At 37.5% G+C, this 8,570-nt stretch overlaps 1 long non-coding RNA gene across 1 annotated transcript; it reads left to right on the forward strand.

The window, feature by feature from the left end:
• The first annotated feature begins 381 nt into the window (after positions 1 to 381).
• Positions 382 to 2,249, forward strand: LOC148155987 (uncharacterized). The gene is made up of 2 exons (XR_015764868.1): positions 382 to 1,010; positions 1,063 to 2,249. It is a non-coding gene; the product is annotated as an uncharacterized LOC148155987 (long non-coding RNA).
• The last annotated feature ends 6,321 nt before the right edge of the window (positions 2,250 to 8,570 follow it).

Raw genomic sequence — 8,570 nt, forward strand, 5'->3', positions numbered from 1 at the left:
TGAAGGACATCTGCACTGCCCTGGCTACAAAGACCTGGAGTGAAATATTTTAGAAATTTGCGCAGCCCTGATAATCTCCGTTGAGATGGGGGAACGAGCCTAGCATCAAAAGACATGAAAAGTATTTAAAACGTTTGAAAGGATTTGATTTTGCTGGTGGAAATGGATTCTGTCAAAAAGTGTTCAGATATGAATATGTTTTTTTTTTTTAGGAGAGAGAAGCTTCAAACCAATGCAGTGCTCTTAAGATGCACAGCAGCATTTATGTGGCAACTGAGTCCAATGAGAATGAGATCCTCTGACCTTTTTCATAGCAGATCTCCTTATTTATTGCACACACACACACACACACCCCCACACACACACACACACACGCACACACACACACACACCCCCTTGTCTGTATACACTACTGGGGACTAAAGACAAGACCATGCTTTCTGGGAACCCCCCTTTCTGAAAGTAGCACAGCTCTGCAAAAAATCAAGTAGCATGCTAGAGGGGCAGTGAACAAACATATCACTTAAAATTTGCAATAAGACTAACTAGAGTTCTCAACATGATAAGAACGTGGCTCTTGGGGACTTGTCAGGTTTTTAGTAATGTGTGGGGAAATAAATACACACTAATTCGTTTTTATTACATTCTTAGTACCTGTAGCACAGTTTCAGGTTCAAAATGCTTAGAGAGCCACTGCAATGCACAATGAAATCTACAATTTGGAATCAAGCAAAAAATAAATTGAGTGGGCACTCAAACTATGTTAAAATCTAGTATTGAGCAGCATACTGGAACCGCTTTGTTACATTTATTCTTTTAAAGAAGTTACATAAAAGGATTAAAATGATGCATACATTTCTACAGAATTTTTTTTTTCTTGCAAATTAGATCACAATTTTGTGTTCTTCTGATTGACTGTAAATCTCTTATCCAGGAACAACCTGTGATGATGAGAACTGTGAGGAGATGGGTTACAGGCAGCTGAAGAAGCCTTGTGTAATTGTTTTCAGGCCATCAACAGGAATGCACTCTGAGAACGTCAATCTTACCACGTTCTCAGAGTGCATTCCTCAGAATGGGAAAGACTAAATACATTTTTGCTTAAATAGAACCTCAAGAGAGCACTGAGATACATGCTCCTCCAGAGTCAGTGAGGACAAAAAATTAGTCAAGATTGTCAGAAGCAACTCAAAGTCAAGATTAAAGACTGTAAGAAGGCATAAAGGAGCACACTTGACACCAAGGTCCAGCAGAACAATAAATCAGAAATGAAAGAAATAAATAAATCACAAGCAGGAGGATCGAATAAACGAAAGTCTGGACAGAGCAATGACCTCAAGACATACTTCAAGAGGTTGAGTTCAATACCAGTTTTTAAGAGTAAAAAAAAAATATCATACATTAAATGAGTGGTCAGCAACACACAGGAAAACCGCATTGGACTTCACTCTTCTGATTGTTTTCCACTCTGTGCAGGGCAAGTCCCACTGCTGTCATTTTCGGGATACTGAGATAGTATGCAGTTGTTTTAAACACTTATCACAGTCTGCTTTCCCTTGAACTCAACAGGTGTTGATGAATTCCATCAAGATTTTTTTGACTGCAAGGACCTCTCTTTCATCTGAAGTTCCCTTCTTGCATGGTTGGCGACCTTTAAAACCAAAATAAATAACACATGTATAACAAATACAGCCCTGAAGTAATACAAGTAATTAAAGACGATGAAATGAAATTACCAAACCAAATCATACTTAGTGTTTAGTAAAATTGCAAAATACAATCATGACTAATTAGACCCATCATGCTAAAAAAAGATAAATACAACACCTAAACCAGTATCATTACAGAATTTTACTCATCATGGAAAGCTATTTTCTCAACAAAGCCAAAAAGAAACATTTGGAAACATTTAAAGTAATTATTAAAGTTGACAGAGCTAAGTTTCAAAATACATGAAGAATAATTCTTCATGAAAACAAATTGATACACAAAATACAACATTCTTGTTAAGTTCAAAGTTTATAGAGCATTTGAAGAAAATATTACATTTCTTCCAATATAACTGTACTGACAAATCTCTGAGACATCTCAGTTAAGACTAGAAGACCAATGACAAGAAGTTCTGACATAAATACCTTTTCCTTAGAGGACTTGGACTTGGGTGGAACTTGATCCAATGAGCCAACATGGTCAGCACCGACACCCTCAGTCATAATTGGTTCTTTGACAACCTTAGGAAAAGAAGAAAAGTGATTCTTAATACTGTAAAAAGACTGGCTTACATTTGGGCAAATCCAATGACCACCTAAACAACAACATATAAAACCATTGACTAATCAAAAGAAATGCAGCTGTTGATTAGCATGGTACATTGTTGATGAATCTTAGCTGTAATGTTCAACTAAGAAACCATTTCTGGTTCAGTTTATCAGCGATCCTTCATCAAAATGTCTAAAATTTCTGTACCAATTTGACCGGTTCAAATGTTTACCTAAGATGACATCACATAATTGGCCTGTAAACATGTCTGCATTGTATTTTCTGATTTGAAACATACATGTTGTCTTAAGCCAGGTATGAGCAATGCTACTGAGGGCAGACTAGATCTGTAGTTACACAAACAGAGTTAAAATATTTGACCTAAAGAAACCTCAAACGGGGTCCCCACTTGTACTGTATACCAGAAATGTGTGCATGGCCCCAAACAGCCAGTCCATGGAAACAAATACTTCAGCTGCTAAAGACCCCACAATGTAATCAAACCAGACTAGTGTGTGTTACCAGGACTACTCAAAGAAACCTGTTAAATTCAGAGCATTTGAGGAAAATATTGTATTTCTTCCAATATAACTGTACTGACAAATCTCTGAGACATCTCAGTTAAGACTAGAAGACCAATGACAAGAAGTTCTGACATAAATACCTTTTCCTTAGAGGACTTGGACTTGGGTGGAACTTGATCCAATGAGCCAACATGCTCAGCACCGACACCCTCAGTCATAATTGGTTCTTTGACAACCTTAGGAAAAGAAGAAAAGTGATTCTTAATACTGTAAAAAGACTGGCTTACATTTGGGCAAATCCAATGACCACCTAAACAACAACATATAAAACCATTGACTAATCAAAAGAAATGCAGCTGTTGATTAGCATGGTACATTGTTGATGAATCTTAGCTGTAATGTTCAACTAAGAAACCATTTCTGGTTCAGTTTATCAGCGATCCTTCATCAAAATGTCTAAAATTTCTGTACCAATTTGACCGGTTCAAATGTTTACCTAAGATGACATCACATAATTGGCCTGTAAACATGTCTGCATTGTATTTTCTGATTTGAAACATACATGTTGTCTTAAGCCAGGTATGAGCAATGCTACTGAGGGCAGACTAGATCTGTAGTTACACAAACAGAGTTAAAATATTTGACCTAAAGAAACCTCAAACGGGGTCCCCACTTGTACTGTATACCAGAAATGTGTGCATGGCCCCAAACAGCCAGTCCATGGAAACAAATACTTCAGCTGCTAAAGACCCCACAATGTAATCAAACCAGACTAGTGTGTGTTACCAGGACTACTCAACGAAACCTGTTAAATTCAGAGCATTTGAGGAAAATATTGCATTTCTTCCAATATAACTGTACTGACAAATCTTTGAGACATCTCAGTTAAGACTAGAAGACCAATGACAAGAAGTTCTGACATAAATACCTTTTCCTTAGAGGACTTGGACTTGGGTGGAACTTGATCCAATGAGCCAACATGCTCAGCACCGACACCCTCAGTCATAATTGGTTCTTTGGCAACCTTAGGAAAAGAAGAAAAGTGATTCTTAATACTGTAAAAAGACTGGCTTACATTTGGGCAAATCCAATGACCACCTAAACAACAACATATAAAACCATTGACTAATCAAAAGAAATGCAGCTGTTGATTAGCATGGTACATTGTTGATGAATCTTAGCTGTAATGTTCAACTAAGAAACCATTTCTGGTTAAGTTTATCAGCGATCCTTCATCAAAATGTCTAAAATTTCTGTACCAATTTGACCGGTTCAAATGTTTACCTAAGATGACATCACATAATTGGCCTGTAAACATGTCTGCATTGTATTTTCTGATTTGAAACATACATGTTGTCTTAAGCCAGGTATGAGCAATGCTACTGAGGGCAAACAAGATCTGTAGTTACACAAACAGAGTTAAAATATTTGACCTAAAGAAACCTCAAACGGGGTCCCCACTTGTACTGTATACCAGAAATGTGTGCATGGCCCCAAACAGCCATCCCTGGAAACAAATACTTCAGCTGCTAAAGACCCCACAATGTAATCAAACCAGACTAGTGTGTGTTACCAGGACTACTCAAAGAAACCTGTTAAATTCAGAGCATTTGAGGAAAATATTGCATTTCTTCCAATATAACTGTACTGACAAATCTTTGAGACATCTCAGTTAAGACTAGAAGACCAATGACAAGAAGTTCTGACATAAATACCTTTTCCTTAGAGGACTTGGACTTGGGTGGAACTTGATCCAATGAGCCAACATGGTCAGCACCGACACCCTCAGTCATAATTGGTTCTTTGACAACCTTAGGAAAAGAAGAAAAGTGATTCTTAATACTGTAAAAAGACTGGCTTACATTTGGGCAAATCCAATGACCACCTAAACAACAACATATAAAACCATTGACTAATCAAAAGAAATGCAGCTGTTGATTAGCATGGTACATTGTTGATGAATCTTAGCTGTAATGTTCAACTAAGAAACCATTTCTGGTTCAGTTTATCAGCGATCCTTCATCAAAATGTCTAAAATTTCTGTACCAATTTGACCGGTTCAAATGTTTACCTAAGATGACATCACATAATTGGCCTGTAAACATGTCTGCATTGTATTTTCTGATTTGAAACATACATGTTGTCTTAAGCCAGGTATGAGCAATGCTACTGAGGGCAAACAAGATCTGTAGTTACACAAACAGAGTTAAAATATTTGACCTAAAGAAACCTCAAACGGGGTCCCCACTTGTACTGTATACCAGAAATGTGTGCATGGCCCCAAACAGCCATCCCTGGAAACAAATACTTCAGCTGCTAAAGACCCCACAATGTAATCAAACCAGACTAGTGTGTGTTACCAGGACTACTCAAAGAAACCTGTTAAATTCAGAGCATTTGAGGAAAATATTGCATTTCTTCCAATATAACTGTACTGACAAATCTTTGAGACATCTCAGTTAAGACTAGAAGACCAATGACAAGAAGTTCTGACATAAATACCTTTTCCTTAGAGGACTTGGACTTGGGTGGAACTTGATCCAATGAGCCAACATGCTCAGCACCGACACCCTCAGTCATAATTGGTTCTTTGACAACCTTAGGAAAAGAAGAAAAGTGATTCTTAATACTGTAAAAAGACTGGCTTACATTTGGGCAAATCCAATGACCACCTAAACAACAACATATAAAACCATTGACTAATCAAAAGAAATGCAGCTGTTGATTAGCATGGTACATTGTTGATGAATCTTAGCTGTAATGTTCAACTAAGAAACCATTTCTGGTTCAGTTTATCAGCGATCCTTCATCAAAATGTCTAAAATTTCTGTACCAATTTGACCGGTTCAAATGTTTACCTAAGATGACATCACATAATTGGCCTGTAAACATGTCTGCATTGTATTTTCTGATTTGAAACATACATGTTGTCTTAAGCCAGGTATGAGCAATGCTACTGAGGGCAAACAAGATCTGTAGTTACACAAACAGAGTTAAAATATTTGACCTAAAGAAACCTCAAACGGGGTCCCCACTTGTACTGTATACCAGAAATGTGTGCATGGCCCCAAACAGCCATCCCTGGAAACAAATACTTCAGCTGCTAAAGACCCCACAATGTAATCAAACCAGACTAGTGTGTGTTACCAGGACTACTCAAAGAAACCTGTTAAATTCAGAGCATTTGAGGAAAATATTGCATTTCTTCCAATATAACTGTACTGACAAATCTTTGAGACATCTCAGTTAAGACTAGAAGACCAATGACAAGAAGTTCTGACATAAATACCTTTTCCTTAGAGGACTTGGACTTGGGTGGAACTTGATCCAATGAGCCAACATGGTCAGCACCGACACCCTCAGTCATAATTGGTTCTTTGACAACCTTAGGAAAAGAAGAAAAGTGATTCTTAATACTGTAAAAAGACTGGCTTACATTTGGGCAAATCCAATGATCACCTAAACAACAACATATAAAACCATTGACTAATCAAAAGAAATGCAGCTGTTGATTAGCATGGTACATTGTTGATGAATCTTAGCTGTAATGTTCAACTAAGAAACCATTTCTGGTTCAGTTTATCAGCGATCCTTCATCAAAATGTCTAAAATTTCTGTACCAATTTGACCGGTTCAAATGTTTACCTAAGATGACATCACATAATTGGCCTGTAAACATGTCTGCATTGTATTTTCTGATTTGAAACATACATGTTGTCTTAAGCCAGGTATGAGCAATGCTACTGAGGGCAAACAAGATCTGTAGTTACACAAACAGAGTTAAAATATTTGACCTAAAGAAACCTCAAACGGGGTCCCCACTTGTACTGTATACCAGAAATGTGTGCATGGCCCCAAACAGCCATCCCTGGAAACAAATACTTCAGCTGCTAAAGACCCCACAATGTAATCAAACCAGACTAGTGTGTGTTACCAGGACTACTCAAAGAAACCTGTTAAATTCAGAGCATTTGAGGAAAATATTGCATTTCTTCCAATATAACTGTACTGACAAATCTTTGAGACATCTCAGTTAAGACTAGAAGACCAATGACAAGAAGTTCTGACATAAATACCTTTTCCTTAGAGGACTTGGACTTGGGTGGAACTTGATCCAATGAGCCAACATGCTCAGCACCGACACCCTCAGTCATAATTGGTTCTTTGACAACCTTAGGAAAAGAAGAAAAGTGATTCTTAATACTGTAAAAAGACTGGCTTACATTTGGGCAAATCCAATGACCACCTAAACAACAACATATAAAACCATTGACTAATCAAAAGAAATGCAGCTGTTGATTAGCATGGTACATTGTTGATGAATCTTAGCTGTAATGTTCAACTAAGAAACCATTTCTGGTTCAGTTTATCAGCGATCCTTCATCAAAATGTCTAAAATTTCTGTACCAATTTGACCGGTTCAAATGTTTACCTAAGATGACATCACATAATTGGCCTGTAAACATGTCTGCATTGTATTTTCTGATTTGAAACATACATGTTGTCTTAAGCCAGGTATGAGCAATGCTACTGAGGGCAAACAAGATCTGTAGTTACACAAACAGAGTTAAAATATTTGACCTAAAGAAACCTCAAACGGGGTCCCCACTTGTACTGTATACCAGAAATGTGTGCATGGCCCCAAACAGCCATCCCTGGAAACAAATACTTCAGCTGCTAAAGACCCCACAATGTAATCAAACCAGACTAGTGTGTGTTACCAGGACTACTCAAAGAAACCTGTTAAATTCAGAGCATTTGAGGAAAATATTGCATTTCTTCCAATATAACTGTACTGACAAATCTTTGAGACATCTCAGTTAAGACTAGAAGACCAATGACAAGAAGTTCTGACATAAATACCTTTTCCTTAGAGGACTTGGACTTGGGTGGAACTTGATCCAATGAGCCAACATGCTCAGCACCGACACCCTCAGTCATAATTGGTTCTTTGACAACCTTAGGAAAAGAAGAAAAGTGATTCTTAATACTGTAAAAAGACTGGCTTACATTTGGGCAAATCCAATGACCACCTAAACAACAACATATAAAACCATTGACTAATCAAAAGAAATGCAGCTGTTGATTAGCATGGTACATTGTTGATGAATCTTAGCTGTAATGTTCAACTAAGAAACCATTTCTGGTTCAGTTTATCAGCGATCCTTCATCAAAATGTCTAAAATTTCTGTACCAATTTGACCGGTTCAAATGTTTACCTAAGATGACATCACATAATTGGCCTGTAAACATGTCTGCATTGTATTTTCTGATTTGAAACATACATGTTGTCTTAAGCCAGGTATGAGCAATGCTACTGAGGGCAAACAAGATCTGTAGTTACACAAACAGAGTTAAAATATTTGACCTAAAGAAACCTCAAACGGGGTCCCCACTTGTACTGTATACCAGAAATGTGTGCATGGCCCCAAACAGCCATCCCTGGAAACAAATACTTCAGCTGCTAAAGACCCCACAATGTAATCAAACCAGACTAGTGTGTGTTACCAGGACTACTCAAAGAAACCTGTTAAATTCAGAGCATTTGAGGAAAATATTGCATTTCTTCCAATATAACTGTACTGACAAATCTTTGAGACATCTCAGTTAAGACTAGAAGACCAATGACAAGAAGTTCTGACATAAATACCTTTTCCTTAGAGGACTTGGACTTGGGTGGAACTTGATCCAATGAGCCAACATGGTCAGCACCGACACCCTCAGTCATAATTGGTTCTTTGACAACCTTAGGAAAAGAAGAAAAGTGATTCTTAATACTGTAAAAAG

Source organism: Poecilia mexicana, unplaced genomic scaffold (genome assembly GCF_051168715.1).
Source record: "Poecilia mexicana isolate PSO_F unplaced genomic scaffold, ASM5116871v1 scaffold_12, whole genome shotgun sequence".
In the NCBI taxonomy this organism is placed as follows: Eukaryota; Metazoa; Chordata; class Actinopteri; order Cyprinodontiformes; family Poeciliidae; genus Poecilia; species Poecilia mexicana.